The sequence below is a fragment of the Thalassophryne amazonica genome, chromosome 7 (genome assembly GCF_902500255.1).
Source record: "Thalassophryne amazonica chromosome 7, fThaAma1.1, whole genome shotgun sequence".
Lineage (NCBI taxonomy): Eukaryota > Metazoa > Chordata > Actinopteri > Batrachoidiformes > Batrachoididae > Thalassophryne > Thalassophryne amazonica.
In genome coordinates, this window is record NC_047109.1 from 78,969,315 (window position 1) to 78,991,722 (window position 22,408).

Sequence of the window (22,408 nt, forward strand, 5' to 3'; positions counted from 1 at the left end):
CGCAGCGCAGTGCCTTTAATACCTATGGCATGCTCTAATCTCTGTAATAAAATTTTATGGTCAACAGTATCAAAAGCAGCACTGAGGTCTAACAGAACAAGCACAGAGATGAGTCCACTGTCCGAGGCCATAAGAAGATCATTTGTAACCTTCACTAATGCTGTTTCTGTACTATGATGAATTCTAAAACCTGACTGAAACTCTTCAAATAGACCATTCCTCTGCAGATGATCAGTTAGCTGTTTTACAACTACCCTTTCAAGAATTTTTGAGAGAAAAGGAAGGTTGGAGATTGGCCTATAATTAGCTAAGATAGCTGGGTCAAGTGATGGCTTTTTAAGTAATGGTTTAATTACTGCCACCTTAAAAGCCTGTGGTACATAGCCAACTAACAAAGATAGATTGATCATATTTAAGATCGAAGCATTAAATAATGGTAGGGCTTCCTTGAGCAGCCTGGTAGGAATGGGGTCTAATAAACATGTTGATGGTTTGGATGAAGTAACTAATGAGAATAACTCAGACAGAACAATCGGAGAGAAAGAGTCTAACCAAATACCGGCATCACTGAAAGCAGCCAAAGATAACGATACGTCTTTGGGATGGTTATGAGTAATTTTTTCTCTAATAGTTAAAATTTTGTTAGCAAAGAAAGTCATGAAGTCATTACTAGTTAAAGTTAATGGAATACTCAGCTCAATAGAGCTCTGACTCTTTGTCAGCCTGGCTACAGTGCTGAAAAGAAACCTGGGGTTGTTCTTATTTTCTTCAATTAGTGATGAGTGGAAAGATGTCCTAGCTTTACGGAGGGCTTTTTTATAGAGCAACAGACTCTTTTTCCAGGCTAAGTGAAGATCTTCTAAATTAGTGAGACGCCATTTCCTCTCCAACTTACGGGTTATCTGCTTTAAGCTACGAGTTTGTGAGTTATACCACGGAGTCAGACACTTCTGATTTAAAGCTCTCTTTTTCAGAGGAGCTACAGCATCCAAAGTTGTCTTCAATGAGGATGTAAAACTATTGACGAGATACTCTATCTCCCTTACAGAGTTTAGGTAGCTACTCTGCACTGTGTTGGTATATGGCATTAGAGAACATAAAGAAGGAATCATATCCTTAAACCTAGTTACAGCGCTTTCTGAAAGACTTCTAGTGTAATGAAACTTATTCCCCACTGCTGGGTAGTCCATCAGAGTAAATGTAAATGTTATTAAGAAATGATCAGACAGAAGGGAGTTTTCAGGGAAAACGGTCCCATTCTTTACAGTGCTTGACAGCTATGCTTTCTTTCTACATGTGCCAAAGAGAAAACTGTGCAAGTTTATCTGATTTTGCAAGAGTGTGGCAATGAAGGCTTGGTGAGAAAATGACGGTGGGTTAGCGATCTTAACAGGACAGGTGTGGTAAGGACACTGGATTTTGCCGCAGTTAGGACTGCTAGCTGTTAGCGATGTATATGCTTCCCAGCTTATTGACTGTGGATGGACAAATGAAAGAATCAAGAAACACAAAGGTGACGATGGCAATCGGATGTTTAATGACTATCATGTTGAACTTGTGGAACTTTGAAATACTGAAGCAAATGAAGCCCTATGAAGCAAGGATGATATTCTGATGATACAGCGCCTTGGGGCAACTGTTTGTTGTGATTTGGCGCTATATAAATAAAACTGATTTGATTTGATTTGATTCTCCATGGCTGCTGTGTGCTGCTTCAGGAGATGTGAACTCAGTGGGATGCAGTTGTGTTGCAAGGCATGTATTTATTATTTGTTAGATTATTCATTCCGGTGTCGCAGACCGAATGGTCCCCCTAAAAATCAGTCCCCCAATGATGCGGTTCACGGATTAACACCTCGTTTCTGTCAAGACTAGTGGTGGCTTGACACAGGAATCAGAAGGAGACCGATGCAGACTCTCAGGCATGGTTGGTTTTGATGAATAAAAGACTTTATCGTGTAACCAGGCAGTAGATTCGGTACACAGATAGTCAGGTATACAGGCAGAGGTATCAGACATGGTGCAGGCTAGGTCGTAGTCTATAAACGGGCAAAGTTCATATGAGCGGCGTCGAGGAGTAATACAGGCAAAACAGAGGCAGAGTCAAAAACAGGCTGAGTTCAGGGTAATGGTGAGGTGGAGGTCGGAGTACACAAGCAAGGTCAAAAATACACAAGAGCAAACAGGATGAGAACAAGAGGCGAGAAAGCGAACAGAGTCAACAATCAGGCAGTGAGCTGTGGAACTGTGAGGGTTTTAATGAGGAGCAAACCAATCAGGTTGATGTGAAGTAGGTGTGTGGACGGTTCTGGAAAGAGTTGTGGTTAAGCGAACAAAGAAGAGGGAAGAAAGGCAAGAGAGTGTGGGAGGGCAAAACAAAGCAGGTCAAAGCAAGAGAAGTGAGTGACATTAAAAACTAACTGTGAGAAACATGACGTGCTCAAAAAATTAATGTGAGCAAAACAAAAGGGGCAAACCTAATAGCTAATGTGACAAGTCGAAAAGGGGAAAACAAGAAAACTAATGATTAAAACTAAAACTAGAATGGAACTGTTATTGACTGGTACAGAAAAGTGAATACAATAAAAGTGGCAAAACAAACTATTGGTTAAACAGAGAATAAGTGATGAACAGAAAACAAAATCGGTGAATACTGACTAATGCAATAAACAACAAATGGAACATAATCTGATGAGCAACACTGAAGATTAAAAAAACAAAAACCTGTGGCTAAGCATTATACAACAAATGTGATAAACAGAACTAAACTAAGACTAAAGTAATTTAAAAGACCCAGAGTGAACAAAAAACTACACAATAAATGATACGCAAAGAATGAACCAGTGACAAAAGTGGAACACAAGGAAAGGCAACAAATTAACTGAATGATTGCAAACTAAATGATGAGGTGCTGAATGAAACCAGTGACTAAATAATAAACAAAGCAAAACAATAAACAAAACCATACTGAGACTAACATGATAAAGTATGAACTAATGAAAATTAAAACCAGTAAAAATAAAGGAAATACACCAAGGGCTAACCCGAGCCGGAGCCAAGCATGACAGTTTCTGCTTCAAACTGCACTCCAGTCATCATCTATTTCAGTGACAGATATCTGAAGCTTTTATACAACAATCAATTCCACATAAATTCAGCATTAATTCATCACAAAAGGCAGTGGAAGCGATCAGAGCACCGCAGCTAATGAGCTACTAGCTGATGTGTTCACTGTGCATCGGTCATTTCAAAGCGTCACGGAATTTTGCAGAGTTTCTGCTTAAAACTGCCTCGTTACTGCTTAAAACTGACTTTAGAATGATTTAAGAGGTTTTATCTTTATCATCTGATGGTTAATAATCCAATTAATCCATTTGATTGCTTTGGGTGAAGAGACTCCTCTAAGACATGCTGCTGTAGTCCAAAATGATGCATGCGCAGATGCAAAAGGCCGACTGATTTTTTTTTTTTTGGGGGGGGGGGGGGGGACCATTCGATCTGTGACACCAGTTTACACCTATGTTTTTAATGCTGGCTGCACCAGCTTCAACACACCTGGAAGTCAACACACCTTCAACACACCTTTTTTTTTTTTTTTTTTTTACAAAAATAAACAAATATCAGAAAATTCCTTTTATTTTTGAGTATAGAATTTAAATGTATGGTAATATGAAATTGGGCTTTCCATGTGGTCACTGTATATGGACTATTATATGACAACTAAACCGATCCTTGTCATTTGATGGGTGGATTGTATGTTACATGACATACAATCCTGGTTAACTGATTTTGGGTAGAGTGGTAACTCCAGAACTGGAAAATTGTGGAAATTATGCATTGTGTGGGTTAGTATTGGGAGAATGGGGATGTGGTCAGGAGCAAGATATGAACTACTAGTTTGAAGTATTTGCAATACCTTATATTACGGGTTTCCAAGAAGAAAGCCGGTTGTATCTGAACCTGCATGACACAGACAACTGTGTTGCCTGAACATTTACAGACGAAACATGTAACAAATGAAGACGGGTCCTCATCATGCTAATATAAGCACCTAATCAAAGACCTTAGTTTAAATTTCTTCAGAGTAGAAACTCAATAAAACAACGTATGTGTCATGTGTAAGATAAGCCACACACTTAATCGTAAAGTTAATGTTCCATTTTGCTATATACTGCCAAGCACCACCAGCACTAGTCCGTGTGCATCCATGGCTCATAAAGCACTTTGTCCTATGAATTTTAAAAATGCAATGCTGTTTTACAAGTTGTTAAGAGAAGACATAATGCAATAACAAGCATAAGCCGAGTAAGGCACTCACTGAGCATGTGTCTTGGTAAAACTAAACACTGCTCAACAGTAAACGTGAGGTAAAAGGCATTTTTGGACAGGAACACAAAAAAGCTTGCTGCTATATGCATGTCAAAGTTATGTTTTTGTTTTGTTTATTTTATTGACAAATGTAAATTCATGCTTTTTTGTGTGTTACTTCTGCCAAGAGGGCATAGGTTATATGAAGCAAAACACAAAGTGATTCTAAATCTTTGATCTCTTTCTTTTCCTTACATATTTTTCCTGGCCTTGAGACATCATAAATATGCTACACAAAGATGGTGGAGAAGTTCTTTTTCCATGTGTATCTTCTTGTTTTTGATCACACTAGACATATTCCTATTAACGACAATGCACAAAACAAATAAATTAAATTAAATGAGTGAGGGAAAAAATATTTTTCCCCCCATTCTGAATTGGTTTGAACTGTGACTCTTGTAAGAACACATGAAGGTAAAGCTGGGTGAAAGAAAAGGAAGAGAAGGAGACAGAGAGCAGGTGAGAGATGCACACTGCTGCTACAGAGATAACACAATGGCATCGGAAAATTGGCATGGCAACAGCACGTTGTCATGGCAATCATATGACGGCACACTGGGTAGGTAAACAAGGATGCTGGTTGCCAAGGGCGACTGCTGTGCTCTTTGGATAAACAAAGAATACAGGCTGAGAAGTGCTTTGCTGGCTTCATCATGACGTCCTCTCCTCCAACATTCTCCCAATCTGTTTTCTCTCTGTTTGATTTAGCCTGATGGAATAATTAAGCGGAAAGAGATGAAGACTGGGAGTGGAAAAAAAAAACTGTGAAAACCAGGACATGACGAAGGGAAAAGTGTGGGAGTAATGATAATGTCTAGAGGAAGAAATAAGTGAGCTGGCTCAGAGAAAAGGAGGGAGTGACAGAAGGTGAGAGAACTGAATCTATACTGCAGGAGAGTAATTAAAATTCCCTTGGGCCAGAGAAAGAAATGCAAATAAAAGACACTTCATGTTTCCAGTCTCTTACTCTCCTTCCTTTACTCCAACCATCATGAACTACTGCATACTGCTTTCAAGTCAAATCATCTTCTAATTGCCCGTGTTCCAATTAAGACTTAATTAGCAGTAACATCTGCAAAAATGCACGCATGCACAGGAAGCACACAAGATGAGTACACACTTGTATGATTAATCTGGAAACATCATTCATGTGTACGCAGCCTTGCAGCACTGCATGAGGGTGATGTGTCTAACATATGATTGTATTGCCATCTTGCATGATAACTTGTTCTAAGAGTGGGCGCATCCACTTACACACGGTGTGAACAAACCGTGCATGCAAACACAGCCCCACTATCAGCTGGGCTGCCAACAAAAAATACTGGGCATACACAATACGCACACAAACACACACACACACATCCTTTGCATGCAAAATAAACACTGCTCCACACATGCAGTTAATCTTACTGCCCGCAGTAATGCAGAGAGGATTGTGCCAGGATTAGAGGATATTAAATCCCTGGATTATCCAATCAAATTGTATTCCACCCCCTCCCCCCACTGAGGCAAAATCACTGGAACAGACCATTGCAGCACATCATGAGGGTAGGGAGAAGTGTACGTATGTAAATGTGTGTACATGCACTATCTGGAACATGGATTAGTCTACCGTGTTAAATCCATGTTATCACTCTGGTCTTTTGATCCCCCCCCCAAGAGATCAATATTCCACAAAAAGAATGAAATGTTCCTGCAGAAACATAAAAGTTACTGCTGTGCACAGTGTGACAATAGACAAAGCCACGTTAAGTGTGTGTGTGTGTGTGTGTGTGTGTGTGTGTGTGAGAGAGAGAGTGAACAGACACACAAACAGTCTTTTCAATCTTGTTTCTTCACACACACACACACGCACGCACGCACGCACGCGCACACACATACCCTTCCCCTTTCAATCTCCCCTTGGACTGCTCCATCCACACAACTTCACATGTCCATTTTCCAGAGTGCACAAGAAAGGAAAACTAGTTTTATCCCTGCTCCACAATCTGGCATTATTTGTCCCACTCCCCAATTCCCGTCTTTACCTCCTCAGCTATAATCCCCCATCATACCCTACCTGATGACACAGACATTTACTCTTTTTTTATTTTTTATCTTTTTTTCATCCTTTTCATTCTCTTTCTCCTTTATTCACCTTACTCCTCCTCCTATTAGTCCAGCAGTTTCATCTCCACACTGTTATAAAATCTTTGCAGGCCCCATAACCCATGAAAGTCAGTATACTGAGTCATATATACTGTATTCAATCATAAAACAACTTGTTTTATCAATATAAAAAAATACATTTATCTATAATTCGCATTTTATATGAAACCAGACAAAGTACGTTCTTGGGCACATTAAAATATTGTTTTCATTGTGATCATAACACAACAGGCCTTATCAGGTGAAATCAGTATCAGAATCAATGATGTGACTTTTTAAGTTACTCAGTTATCTGTATTTAGAAACTGTTAATTACTCTCAGGTTAACTGGCAGCTACAATCAGTTTCTGTCAGTTTTAGTTATTTACCTGCAACTGATCAGCAGCTTCACAGAGGTATAGTTACTAGATACTGCTATTGCCATAAGTCATTTCATTACTATTACTTGGGGAGGTGTTGGTCAAGTGGTTAAAGTAGTGGACTTGAGACCCGAGGCTTCCGAGGCTGTCAGAAAGGAAAATCACAGGGACAATGGACAAGGTCCTTAATCCCCAACAAGCGCAGTGTTAAGCGCAATGAATCTGAGCACCTCCTATGGCAACACAATGAAAGTGTGTATGTGTGCATGTAAATGGGTGAATGTGAGGCATTATTGTAAAGGTGTTTTGAACATTTGATTCAGATGGAAAAGCATGATATAAATGCAGTTCATTGACGTTTAAGTCTGCCTGTGATCAGTGAGTGAAAGCAAAATCTGCTCCATAATCTGAATCCAAACAAAAATCAATCAAATGTTCATTGATCCAAGGTCTATCATGCCAGCAGATTTCTCTCTGTTGTGATCTGTTATTTGCATTCACACCAAGCTTGCATTGCGACTGAATTGTGCGAGTGAAAAATATGTTAATACCCGCAACCACTGATGCAACCCCATCCAGAATCAATTGAGAGTCTATTATGACCCACAGGCTCAAGGTGAGCGTGGGTTGAGACGTGTGAGAGTTTATCAAGACCGATTATGAGACCCATGTATCTGTTAACTGGTTGCACAACTTATGCAAATGTTTTTTAAACAGTTCAATACACTAACACACCTGCTGGAGACTGATGGGGAGTGATGGTGACCAAGAGGGATCTTTTTTCCGACCATGGAGACCACATCGTGACCAGCCTGCAAACCCAGTGGGAGTCAGTGAGAGTGACGGCTAGCAGAGGCCGTTTTTCAATTGCAACTCGATCGTGGACTCAGTGTAAAGGGGGTGTAATATTCTAGATTATGACATAAAGATCAAAAATCAGCTATCAGGTTGAAAGGGTAGCAACCAGGAACAAAAGCTCAAAATCAAGACTAAGGAGTCAAAATTAGTGAGCAGGTTCAAATGTGACTCTGCATGGTTTAAATTCAATTAAAGAGAACTCTGGGGCCCTGGCAGAAGTATGTAAATGGACTGCATTTATATAGCGCTTTTCCATCTGCATCAGACGCTCAAAGCGCTTTACAAATAATGCCTCACATTCAGCCCGATGTCAGGGTGCATCCATACAAGGTATTCACTACATACCGGGAGCAACGAGCGGATTAAGGACCTTGCCCAAGGGCCCTTAGTGATTTTCTGGTCAGGCTGGGATTTGAACCAAGGATCCTGTGGTCTCAAGCCCAACACTTAACCAGTAGACAATCACTCCCCTAGAATCTTTTTAGTTCCTGGGCATCTTTCTAGTTCCTAGTTTTCAATGTAATTTCACATTTAACAAAAGTGTTTTTTTAATACATTGAATTTGAATTTGTGAATTAATATGAATAGTAATTTCAAATTTAAGCAAATGTGTCAGTTTGATCAAAGCTGTTAATCTGAATTGTCCAAACTAATGCCCTGAAATTGAGTAACCTCAAAATATCTGTTTCTTGCCTTGCAGATGCTCCTGTTTGTACAGGGTTGCCACAACAGATCCAGCACAGACCCACATTGTGATTTGGCACACGTTTTACTCCGGATGCCCTTCCTGACACAATTCCAGCTTTTACCTGGAGCCCCCAGTCTTCTGAAAAGTTCTCCCTTCCAAGTACAAACCAGGACCCATTCTGCTTTGCTTCTGAGATCTGATGGGATTAGGCATACACAGAGCAGACTGGCTGCAACCCCAGAATATCTGTATAGCTCATATTTTTTTTTTTTTTTTTTGCAACTTTTTTTTAATAGCAAATTAGAAATGAGAACACTCCTGTTTACTTGTTATCTGAACTCTGAGTAATACAATTTCAGCTAATAATATGATTCCAGCTCCATTCTCAATGTGAATTTTATGCATAATGTGCAGCTTTCTTAAACTCTAAGAAACTGTGTTTTCTGCCTTCCATAGCTAGATGATGGAAGACAGAGATGTGACAAAGTGTGAGAAAAGAGAGTTAACAGAAAGGTGGAGCAGCCTAGTGCTCTCTACGTGTTAGTCTTTGCATCTCTCAAGTTACCTAGCAACCTGGCATCTTGCTCATCTTGGTTGCCTGGCAACGGAGGCCTGCAACCATAATACAAGCTCCTGAGTGCCCATCCCCCTGCTTTCATCCTTCTGTCTTTCTCATTACATTCTTCTTCACACCTGAGAAGTCTGCCTCACTCAATACGTTATCTGGCAGTTAACCCTTCATCAGCTTCTCGACCAGAACACGGATTACCAAAATATTCACCTCTCTCTGTGATCACTGTCACAGTAATAGTATTAAACCATGCATGAAGTAGAACTAACGGTACTGTTGAGCCGGATATTATTATGCTGTTTTGGTCAAAACCCTATGAGAACATTATACATGCAGCAGTGGAGCACTCATTGAAATCTGATTCTTTGGATTCCGCCCAACATAATCCAACACCACTATAGCGCATACCTGTTAGCCCTATGGATCTTCTTTCTAGTGTGTAAGTCCTTTGAGAAATGAAATGGTAAATTAAAAAGGCAGCTCAACACCATACAAATTTATGATGGCAAAAATTTCATATTCACTAAAATATGTTCAAGAGAGCATCAGTGAAATATTTTTGATGCTCATATCTTCAGTCACTTACAACCCCAATTCCAATGAAGTTGGGACGTTGTGTAAAATGCAAATAAAACAGAATACAATGATTTGCTAATCCTCTTCAACCTATATTCAATTGAATACACCACAAAGACAAGATATTTAATGTTCAAACTGATAAACTTTATTGTTTTTGTGCAAATATTTGCTCATTTTGAAATGGATGCCTGCAACATGTTTCAAAAAAGCTGGGGCAGTTGTATGTTTACCACTGTGTTACATCACCTTTCCTTCTAACAACACTCAATAAGTGTTTGGGAACTGAGGACACTAATTGTTGAAGCTTTGTAGGTGGAATTCTTTCCCATTCTTGCTTGATGTACGACTTAAGTTGTTCAACAGTCCGGGGTCTCCATTGTCGTATTTTGCGCTTCATAATGTGCCACACATTTTCAATGGGTGACAGGTCTGGACTGCAGGCAGGTCAGTCTAGTACCCGCACTCTTTTACTATGAAGCCATGCTGGCTTGGCATTGTCTTGCTGAAATAAGCAGGGACGTCCCTGAAAAAAGACGTTGCTTGGATGGTAGCATGTGTTGCTCCAAAACCTTGATGTACCTTTCAGAATTGATGGTGCCATCACAGATGTGTAAGTTGCCCATGCCATGGGCAACTTACACACCCCCATACCATCACAGATGCTGGCTTTTGAACTTTGCGCTGGTAACAATCTGGATGGTCTTTTTCCTCTTTTGTCCGGAGGACATGACGTCCATGATTTCCAAAAACAATTTGAAATGTGAACTCATCAGACCACAGCACACTTTTCCACTTTGCATCTGTCCATTTCAAATGAGCTTGGGCCCAGAGAAGGCAGCGGCGTTTCTGGATGTTGTTAATGTACAGCTTTCGCTTTGCATGGTAGAGTTTTAACTTGCACTTGTAGATGTAGCGACGAACTGTGTTAACTGACAATGGTTTTCTGAAGTGTTCCTGAGCCCATGTGGTAAGATCCTTTACACAATGATGTCAGTTTTTAATGCAGTGACGACTGAGAGATTGAAGGTCACAGGCATTTAAAGTTGGTTTTCGGCATTGGCGCTTATGTGTAGAAAGTTCTCCAGATTGTCTGAATCTTCTGATTATATTATTAAGAAACATTGTTCTTAAACTGTTGGACTATTTTTTTCACGCAGTTGTTCACAAAGTGGTGATCCTCGCCCCATCTTTGCTTGTGAATGGTTGAGCCTTTTGAAGATGCTCCATTTATACCCAATCATGACACTCACCTGTTTCCAATTAACCTGTTCACCTGTGGAATGTTCCAAACAGATGTTCCTTGAGCATTCATAAACTTTCCCAGTCTTTTGTGGCCATTGTCGCAGCTTTTTTGAAATGTGTTGCAGGCATCCATTTCAAAATGCGCAAATATTTGCACAAAAACAATAAAGTTTATCAATTTGAACATTAAATATCTTGTCTTTGTGGTGTATTCAGTTGAATACAGGTTGAAGAGGATTTGCAAATCAATGTATTCTGTTTTTATTTACATTTCATACAACATCCCAACTTCATTGGAATTGGGGTTGTATGTAAATCACCTCTATGAGAATTAGAAAGATATCTCAATTTGTGTTTTATATGTTGGCTCAGTCTACGCTACGACCATGCTGAGTGATGTCTCGGTGAGGGAGGCTTTTTATTTGCAGCTTCACTGCCCCTGAGGTGACAATCTACTGGTCATGGGTGAGTTCAACAACAACACAATGGCACTGACAAAGATGGGATTGCATCGTTCCTCATCGATCAGGTAACCGTGCCAAAATGGCTTAATGTGCCTTGATTTTGCAAAATGTCAGGGGATACAAGATGCTAGCTCTTGGCTTCACTGTCAAGAGAAGCAGCATGGGACATAGTATTCTAATAAGAGTTGTTTTGCTAAGGAGGTTGAAGATTAGATTAGATTAGATTAGATAGAACTTTATTAATTCCTTGGGAAGACTCCCTCAGGGAAATTGAGGCTCCAGCAGCATTGTATAGCAGCACACAGGGTAAGAAGCACATAGAGTATCAAAAGTAAAAGTAAAAAAAAATTTACAAAATGTAAATACAAATACCAGAAATACTGCTCGCTACTGGTTTACTGGCTACTACTGTTCCTCTCCTTCCCATCCTCTGTCTTCCTGTTACTCCTCCTCTTCAGGAGTGAGGAGTTGTACAGTCTGATGTCCTGAGGGGAAAAGGAGTTTTTCAGTCTGTTGGTCCTGTACTTGGGAAGGAACAGTCTGTGGCTGAAGAGGCTCCTCTGGTTGCTGATGACAGTGGGCAGAGGGTGACTGGCATTGTCTGCAATGTTCAGCAGTTTGTTCAGTGTTCTCTTCTCTGCCACCATCACCAGAGAGTCTAGCTTCATGCCAACCACAGAGCCAGCCTGCCTGATCAGTTTGTCCAGCCTGGATGTGTCCTTCTTGGATGTGCTGCTCCCCCAGCACACCACAGTGTAAAAGAGGACGCTGGCTACTACGGACTGGAAGAAGATCCACAGGAGTTTCCTGCAGATGTAAAAGGACTGCCGCCTCCTCAGGAAGTACAGCCTGCTCTGTCCCTTTCTGTACAGGTGGATGGTGTGGGTTGTCCAGTCCAGTTTGTTGTCCAGTCTGTTTCTGTGAAGGCTCTCAGTTGTCCACAAAACAGTTTGGTTTCCATAGTAGAGAAGCTTGAATCTTCGACTGGACTGAGTTACTTGTCGAAGATTCAAGCTTCTCTACTATGGAAACCAAACTGTTTTGTGAGAGTTTGTACACAGTCTGGCTGGAGGATTTATAGACATGAACACAACCAGTGAGCTGAATATGTGAGAATTCTTAGGCAACTAGCGCCTGAAAGTTTCTGGGGATTACAGTATATTGGAGTCACCAATGTCCACAAGAGAAGGAATTTCACAGCTGAGGATACTATGAGTATAATCCAGAAGAGGAGTGATAGTGAATGGCTTGATGGAGATTCTAGGCTGTACAGGTCACAGAGGAAGCAGGCTGTGATGGCCCTGAGAGTAGACAACGGGGCATATCTCAGAAGAATCTGTGATGACATGACTCACCATCTGGGGTCTTGTTGGCCTGCTGACAGTGAAATCAAAGCTCTTCGTACCCCCAAACCTACACCTCACATTATCGCAGTCATGGCAGTTGACGGTTAAGTCCCAACAGATGCCTCTGATGTACTATCCTGTTGGGTGTGTTATTTCCAGCACTTGTATAAGGCTGACCCTCCTGCTGAGCATTGCCAGGCTTTACTGTACCTGATTCTTCAGTCAAGTGTGAGCCACCAAATGTTGATGAGATTGCAATGGAACAGCTGAGGGAAAGAAAAGCTCCAGGGATCTGCAGTAATGAAGCTGAACTCCAACACTGCTGTTCTACTGGCATTACAAATAATCTTTGTTTGAATATGGAAGACAGGTATCACCCCTACAGATTAGAAGAAAGGACTTGTTGTCCCACTCTGGAAAGGAAAGGGTGATTGGCTGGACTGCGCCAACTACAGGGGTATTACGCTGGTCTCTGTGCAGTTACTTGCCACTCAACAACTGGAGCAGTCTGGCTTCACAACAATAAGTCATCTATCAACTCCACCCTAACTGGCTGGCTATGATATTCAGCAACTTCTTTGGAATCCCTCAAATTCTCAGGGTGTTACAGAGTGCAGCCCAGTTGACCAAATCAAATGCTTTGTGAAAATCAACATGCAACAGTGTAAAGATGCATTGGAGATACTTGTAATATACTGATAAAACTGATGATTAATTTGCTGCTAACAGGATATTATTACTACTATTATTATTATTATTATTATTGATTAAAAATAACATTACAATATTACATTATACATTAATTACTTCTAAATCTAAATCTACATGAACTAAGCCAAAAGAGTTTAAAATGAACCTAAAGCCTCATCCTCTCAGTTCAAAGTGTTTTAAGTTCACCAATAGGACACTGCCTCCAGTTACACATTAATAAACTAAATAGTCCTGCTGACCCTTTCCAAGTCCTTCTTGTGTTGAACAAGCTAATATGAGAAGTAGTGCAGTGACATGTCGCATGGTCTGGTATTGTAACGCCACAGATAGTCAGTGTGAACAGGTCATTATCTAAACAGCAGGTTGTGGATGGAGATGAGACTATTAGGGCAGAGGTCACACCCCGGGTGCCACTAAAGTCCTGTCATCCCTATACCCGCCTAATCTCTAATCACAGACACACACCTCTGACAGATGTCTCTGTTTGGACTGACATAAGTCCAGGCTGACTCCCTCCCACTCCTCCGCCACCCACAAAACCCTCTTTCTTATACACACCACCCGCCTGCCCCTTCCTCCACGCTCATTATGGAAGACCTTTTGTCTTGTTTCCTCCTACTCTCACCAAACCTTCACTGTTCGCCCCTTCACACCACACCTCCCCCGTCTATACAGCCCCATTCATGCCAAACCTCTTCATGGCTCTCGTTCATGGCTCCCAGTTCACTTTTCATCCAGACTAATTGACACATACACTCATGTGGGTCCTGCTAGCGCTGCCTGTCTCAGTGCAGACATAAATATTAAATGCTCAAATATAACGTCCAGAACAGAGACTGAACACAAGATAATGTATATAACACAAGATGTTACACTGTTGTCATTACACACTGTAAATCACAGGAGTTTTGTTTTGTGTTACCTAAAATCCAACTTTGTCCAGTCATATATGTATTGAGTACAATATAATAAACACATGACCAACATGTTCAAATGTAACATAATTCAGAACAGAAAATTTACAATGAATGTAAAAGTAAAATAGATAAAATATTTGGTGGTTCATCGTAAACTGAACCTTGACATTATTACACTGGACAGAATTGGTTTTGTTTTAAAAGGTTTCTTTGCATCATCAACTTATTTGCAAAATCATTCATATACTAACATTACATATAACAATATATTTTTTTAAAATCTGCAATAATATGAACTAGAGTAATTTTCCTTAGAAAAAACACTTAATGTATTTTTCATATTGAAAGTTTGCATAGCCACATATATTATGGCCATGTGTATCCCTGTTCAGATGAAAGTGATTTCCTGTCTACATAGATTGTGGAGGTTGCATATAGCTATTGGCTCCAAAAATGTACAGAAATCAACACACAGTTGACACATAGAAATAGAAATTAAGGAAAAATGTGAACTAAAGATGTTTGCCAGATAATCTGACAGTGAATATCAGCAGCTGGGTTTCCATTACCCTCCAAATTGGTCAATCTGAAGTACCTGATTGAAAATGGGGCAGCGTAGTCTCGTTTGAGGGTGGGCAATAAAGGGATTAAATGAAAGAGCATATGATGCAATAATCCTACTTCCGGGAACAGCCCCATTATCATTATTCACATTAAATCTCGTTAAAACGTACCGACACAACCGCTCCCATTTGCCTCGTCTTCCCTTCTCCACTGGGACCTGAAAAACTGGATTTTTCGCAACTGTTTTGGTGATTGCAGCCGAAAACAAAACAGTGCACCATCTTTTTGTGTGAAGTGATTCTGTGTTTGTGTTGCACAATGGCAGGCTGTCCCCAGAAGTGGTCAAATCCCGCAATATCACACAAGGGTTCAAGTCTAGCAGTGGTAAGCTATACACTTAATGGACACGTATTTTTTTTTAAACCTCTCAAATACTGCAAAAACGTTTTTACATTTGCATGAGGTGGTTTTTCAGGCAAATCAAAAAGCCACATTTTGCAAAACTGCAATGGAAGCACTTTTTCAGTTATTGTAGGTCATATGACGAGGTTCATGATATTCTGAAATACATGGTGTGGTACTTGTGGACAGAGTAAGAGACAGAGAGCTTGTTAAACCTCATAAGAGATGAGAATAGAAAAAGCAATGAAATGACAATATCTACACAGCAAAATCACCAGTGTAAAATTAACACTGACCGTGTGTATTCCTCACTGACCCAGTGTGGACCCGTATAGACACTGTCAGTGTTAATTTTACACTGGTGATTTTGCTGTGTAGCAGGACTTACCACTCTGTTGCCATGACTATTGGAACTGCAGTTCTTGCAAGAGTCTCACTGGAATGGTACGGGAATAAGTGATGTAACAATTTGCATAGATATTTTTTTTAGTTATTTCAATTTAGCTAAAGTTATTTCAATGTAACTAGAAAAGTCTTGTGGCATTAACTCAGTTGAAAGTTTAATAACTTAAAAAAAATCTATGCAAACTGTTACATCAGATTTTCTCGTTGCGACAGCAGTTCCTTTTTCAGAGTGTAAATGAACTGCATTTATAGCACTTTTCCCATCTGAAACAGAAGCTGAAAGGGCTTTACAATGATGCCTCACATTCACACACATGCAGATGTCAGGGTGCTACCATACAAGGCGCTCAACTGCACACCGGAAGCAACTGGAGGTTCTGTTACTAACCTAAAAAACTGTTCACGGACTGGCACCTCCCTACCTAGCTGACCTAATTAAACCCTACGTACCGGCCCAGGCTCTGCCTTCTCATGGTGCAGAGCTACTTTGTGTCCCTAGGGTGAATAAAAAATCTGCGAGTGACAGAGCTTTCTCTTATCATGCCCCTGTTCTGTGGAATGATCTCCCTGCATCAATAAAAAAGTCAGACTGTCTGTCCAGACTTAAGACGCACGTCTTTTCCCTTTCGTATGGCTAGCATACTGGCATAGTATGTTACTATGCTTTTTACCCTTTTAAATTAATTTTATTAGGAAACGGAGTGGACCACAGCCTCAACTTTATCTAAAGTCTGGGTCTTTTAGCGAAGCTTAGGGCTGGTGCTGGCAATCACCTTAGTATTTCGTCTGGTTTTCTTGTTGCTTAATGGTGACAAATTATACTATTTTTGATGTCTTTCTGATACCTGATTCTGTTTTTCTCTCTGTTTGAGGTGCGGCTCCATCCAGAGATGGGAGTGGTGTTTACATCAGCAACCGTCCCATCGTGTGCACCAACAAAATTTCCTTATATATATTCGTATATAACTGTATATTCATTTTGTAAATTGTGTTGGTAGCATGGCCCAAGCAGAGGGTCACCCCTTTGAGTCCGGTCTGCTTGAGGTTTCTTCCTCAAATCATCAGAGGGAGTTTTTCCTTACCACTGTTGCCTGTGTGCTTGCTCTGGGGTTTGGTAAGGTTAGATTTTACTTATGTGAAGCACCTTGAGGCAACTTTGTTGTGATTTGGCACTATATAAATGAAAATAAATTGAAAATTGAATTGGAGGATTAAAGACTTTGCCCAAAGGCCCTTAGATAGCCCAAGATGAAACTACAGTGTCAAAAAGAGAGAAAAGAAAGAATATGGCACATTATGGTAAAACTGCATACGGCTAGCCGCCCTCAAAAACTTAACATACACAAAGGAAATCAGTGAAAGAAGTAACCAAGACATCCATTACGACTTTGAAAGAATTCAGAGTTTCCGAGGTTATTAGAGATACCCGTGGGTTATGGGTTGACCTGCAGGTTGGGCGGGTGCAGGTAAACTAAAATATTGTGGGTGAAGGTGGGGCAGGTCAATAAATGACAAAGTTGAGTTCCCACTAAGTAATCAATAATTTACAGATATACGAGGTCTGTTAGAAAAGTAACAGACCTTTTTATTTTTTGCAAAAACCATATGGATTTGAATCGCTCGTGATTGCATCAGCCAAGCTTGAACCTTCGTGTGCATGCGTGAGTTTTTTCACGCCTTTCGGGTGCGTCATTCGCCTGTGAGCACGCTTTGTGGGAGGAGTGGTCCAGCCCGCTCGGCGGATTTTCATTGTCAGGAAAATGGCCAAGCGACTGCCGCTTTGCTCCATCAAAATTTTTTCAGAAACTGTGAGAAACAGCCAGGTGGAAACCATTCGGACAGTGGGCATCACACAGATTAAGGAGCATTACAACTGGATTAAAGACGGCCCACAGTGGCTGAGGGCGCACCGCGCTTCGAGCAGCCATCAACAGGCTGAAACGACCAGATCATTTCCAAAGTGAAGGCTGTGTTGATCTGGGACGTCGTCTGACTACCAGAGAAATGGCAAGAGAGGTGGACATCAGCACTTTTTAGGCACATTACACTGTTACAGGAGATTTTGTAATGAAGACGAGAGGACGTGGCCGGGTACGCGCCGTCCCTCTCCCTTCCGGTTCCGAAAGGGTTCCACCCTCCCCACGCTCCACAGCCGCAGCGCTCCGTGTGGCAACAGCTCCCCCTGCTGACGTTGCTAGGGAAACGCGCAGGGCCAAAATGAGAACAGATGACAGAATGAGGAGGCTGGTCCGCGGGGAGTGTTTTCTCTGCAGAAAAATTGCCCCAAACGGCCAAAATGACAACACTCGCCCTTAGAGACTGGGCTAAGGGGGGGGGGGTCATAACATTCACGTGGGACACACACGTATTGCCACATGACTCCCAGTTACAATCCTGAGCGGGGATTTAACCCTTCAAGCCCCAGCACTGGTGGACACGGGGTTGGAAGGGAATCTGCTGGACAGCAGATGGGCTAGGGAGGTAGGGCTCCCTCTGGTGGCGCTCCCTTCGCCATTGCAGGTGCAGGCACTAGATGGTACCCTTCTCCCTTTAATAACGCACAAGACACAACCAGTAACTCTGGTGGTGTCTGGAAATCATCGGGAGGAGATCGAGTTTTTTGTGACTCCTTCTACCTCCCGCGTGATTTTGGGCTTCCCGTGGATGTTGAAGCACAATCCCCGGATTGATTGGCCGTCTGGGGTGGTGGTTCAGTGGAGCAAAACCTGCCATCGGGTGTGTTTAGGATCCTCGGTTCCTCCCGGTTTACATGCTAAGGAGGAGGTCAAAGTCCCTCCTAATCTGACAGCGGTGCCGGTTGAGTACCACGATCTTGCTGACGTCTTCAGCAAGGATCTGGCACTCACCCTTCCCATGCACCGTCCGTACGATTGTGCCATTGATTTGATTCCAGGCGTGGAGTTTCCGTCCAGCAGGCTGTACAACCTCTCACGACCTGCGCGCGAATCAATGGAGACCTACATCCAGGACTCATTAGCTGCTGAGCTGATCCGGAATTCCACCTCCCCGATGGGTGCAGGTTTCTTTTTTGTGGGCAAGAAAGATGGTGGACTCTGTCCATGCATTGATTACAGGGGGCTGAATGAGATTACGGTTCGCAACCGATACCCATTGCCGTTGTTAGATTCCGTGTTCACCCCCCTGCATGGAGCCAAAATATTTACAAAGTTGGATCTTAGGAATGCGTATCTTGGACCGTGCGCCGGCTCCTGGATGTCCGTCGGATGGGCCGGGGGTTTCAGTATCTGGTGGACTGGGAGGGGTATGGACCCGAAGAACGCTCCTGGGTGAAGAGCAGCTTCATCCTGGATCTGGCCCTCCTGGCCGATTTCTACCGCCGCCACCCGGACAAGCCTGGTCGGGCGCCAGGAGGCGCCCGTTGAGGGGGGGGTCCTGTTGTGTGGGCCGCCAGAAGAGGAGGTACTGCTGGCCCACCACCACCAGATGGCGCCCTGCCTGGAGTGCGGGCTTCAGGCTCAAGAGGGCGCTGCCGCCACGGGCACAGCCGGGGGTGACAGCTGTTACTCATCATCTCATGACAGCTGTCACCCATCTACACTTCATCATTCTCCTCCATAAAAACAGGACTTCATCTCCACCTCGTTGCCGAGATATCATCTACCAGTAGAGGTAATATTCTCAGCCGTGTAACTAATTGTGTTTAGTCCGAACTCATTTTTGCAGCTGTTTTTCCTGTGGAGTGCATTGTCTGGAGATTGGCGTGACCGGCGACAGCTTCGCTTCACACCCTGCCAGATAAGTGCTTTGTGACAGGAGCTGCACGTGTGGATGAGAAGTGGAGGTGGAATTCCCACCATTTGTTATTACTGGGTGTGCACACACCCACCATTGATTGTTTCTGCTCCTCGCCAGCAGTACCAGATCAGACGCTCGGAGACGGTGGCCACCTGGGGACTCGGGACTTGGCGGCTCCAGTATTCTCCAGGTTCAGTGGCGGAGGAAATCGTGTGGTTCCGGTTCTTCTCAGGACAGACGTCTTCTATCCTCGAGCCTGCCCACACGTCACCTTTGTGATTGACTATTGTCTTACATTCTGTAATCTGTTGTATTGTGGTTGTGCTCATTCACAACAGTAAAAGTGTTCATTTTTGACTCTATCATTGTCCGTTCATTTACGCCCCCTGTTGTGGGTCCGTGTCACGACACTTTCCCAACAGTAACACTCCTTAATCTGTGTGACGCCCATAAAATCGTCCTGAAAGCCATCTGAATTTTCCGAATGGTGTCCACCTGGCTGTCTCTCACAGTTTCTGGAAAAATTTGATGCATTGCTGCTCCAGCCGTTCAATCAATCAATCAATCAATTTTTTTATATAGCGCCAAATCACAACAAACAGTTGCCCCAAGGCGCTTTATATTGTAAGGCAAGGCCATACAATAATTATGTAAAACCCCAACGGTCAAAACGACCCCCTGTGAGCAAGCACTTGGCTACAGTGGGAAGGAAAAACTCCCTTTTAACAGGAAGAAACCTCCAGCAGAACCAGGCTCAGGGAGGGGCAGTCTTCTGCTGGGACTGGTTGGGGCTGAGGGAGAGAACCAAGAAAAAGACATGCTGTGGAGGGGAGCAGAGATCGATCACTAATGATTAAATGCAGAGTGGTGCATACAGAGCAAAAAGAGAAAGAAACAGTGCATCATGGGAACCCCCCAGCAGTCTACATCTATAGCAGCATAACTAAGGGATGGTTCAGGGTCACCTGATCCAGCCCTAACTATAAGCTTTAGCAAAAAGGAAAGTTTTAAGCCTAATCTTAAAAGTAGAGAGGGTGTCTGTCTCCCTGATCTGAATTGGGAGCTGGTTCCACAGGAGAGGAGCCTGAAAGCTGAAGGCTCTGCCTCCCATTCTACTCTTACAAACCCTAGGAACTACAAGTAAGCCTGCAGTCTGAGAGCGAAGCGCTCTATTGGGGTGATATGGTACTACGAGGTCCCTAATATAAGATGGGACCTGATTATTCAAAACCTTATAAGTAAGAAGAAGAATTTTAAATTCTATTCTAGAATTAACAGGAAGCCAATGAAGAGAGGCCAATATGGGTGAGATATGCTCTCTCCTTCTAGTCCCCGTCAGTACTCTAGCTGCAGCATTTTGAATTAACTGAAGGCTTTTTAGGGAACTTTTAGGACAACCTGATAATAATGAATTACAATAGTCCAGCCTAGAGGAAATAAATGCATGAATTAGTTTTTCAGCATCACTCTGAGACAAGACCTTTCTGATTTTAGAGATATTGCGTAAATGCAAAAAAGCAGTCCTACATATTTGTTTAATATGCGCTTTGAATGACATATCCTGATCAAAAATGACTCCAAGATTTCTCACAGTATTACTAGAGGTCAGGGTAATGCCATCCAGAGTAAGGATCTGGTTAGACACCATGTTTCTAAGATTTGTGGGGCCAAGTACAATAACTTCAGTTTTATCTGAGTTTAAAAGCAGGAAATTAGAGGTCATCCATGTCTTTATGTCTGTAAGACAATCCTGCAGTTTAGCTAATTGGTGTGTGTCCTCTGGCTTCATGGATAGATAAAGCTGGGTATCATCTGCGTAACAATGAAAATTTAAGCAATACCGTCTAATAATACTGCCTAAGGGAAGCATGTATAAAGTAAATAAAATTGGTCCTAGCACAGAACCTTGTGGAACTCCATAATTAACTTTAGTCTGTGAAGAAGATTCCCCATTTACATGAACAAATTGTAATCTATTAGACAAATATGATTCAAACCACCGCAGCGCAGTGCCTTTAATACCTATGGCATGCTCTAATCTCTGTAATAAAATTTTATGGTCAACAGTATCAAAAGCAGCACTGAGGTCTAACAGAACAAGCACAGAGATGAGTCCACTGTCCGAGGCCATAAGAAGATCATTTGTAACCTTCACTAATGCTGTTTCTGTACTATGATGAATTCTAAAACCTGACTGAAACTCTTCAAATAGACCATTCCTCTGCAGATGATCAGTTAGCTGTTTTACAACTACCCTTTCAAGAATTTTTGAGAGAAAAGGAAGGTTGGAGATTGGCCTATAATTAGCTAAGATAGCTGGGTCAAGTGATGGCTTTTTAAGTAATGGTTTAATTACTGCCACCTTAAAAGCCTGTGGTACATAGCCAACTAACAAAGATAGATTGATCATATTTAAGATCGAAGCATTAAATAATGGTAGGGCTTCCTTGAGCAGCCTGGTAGGAATGGGGTCTAATAAACATGTTGATGGTTTGGATGAAGTAACTAATGAGAATAACTCAGACAGAACAATCGGAGAGAAAGAGTCTAACCAAATACCGGCATCACTGAAAGCAGCCAAAGATAACGATACGTCTTTGGGATGGTTATGAGTAATTTTTTCTCTAATAGTTAAAATTTTGTTAGCAAAGAAAGTCATGAAGTCATTACTAGTTAAAGTTAATGGAATACTCAGCTCAATAGAGCTCTGACTCTTTGTCAGCCTGGCTACAGTGCTGAAAAGAAACCTGGGGTTGTTCTTATTTTCTTCAATTTGTGATGAGTAGAAAGATGTCCTAGCTTTACGGAGGGCTTTTTTATAGAGCAACAGACTCTTTTTCCAGGCTAAGTGAAGATCTTCTAAATTAGTGAGACGCCATTTCCTCTCCAACTTACGGGTTATCTGCTTTAAGCTACGAGTTTGTGAGTTATACCACGGAGTCAGACACTTCTGATTTAAAGCTCTCTTTTTCAGAGGAGCTACAGCATCCAAAGTTGTCTTCAATGAGG

The 22,408-nt window shown here is 41.9% G+C and overlaps 1 protein-coding gene and 1 long non-coding RNA gene across 6 annotated transcripts in view; one reads left to right on the plus strand and one right to left on the minus strand.

Annotated features, from left to right (window-relative positions):
• Nucleotides 1-22,408, minus strand: part of LOC117514296 (CUGBP Elav-like family member 3) — a 75,473-nt gene that overhangs the window by 25,075 nt on the left and 27,990 nt on the right. The window lies entirely within an intron of this gene.
• On the plus strand, nucleotides 1,313-21,827 carry LOC117514314. Its single transcript, XR_004561855.1, has 3 exons — nucleotides 1,313-1,557; nucleotides 13,625-13,630; nucleotides 21,817-21,827. It is a non-coding gene; the product is annotated as an uncharacterized LOC117514314 (long non-coding RNA).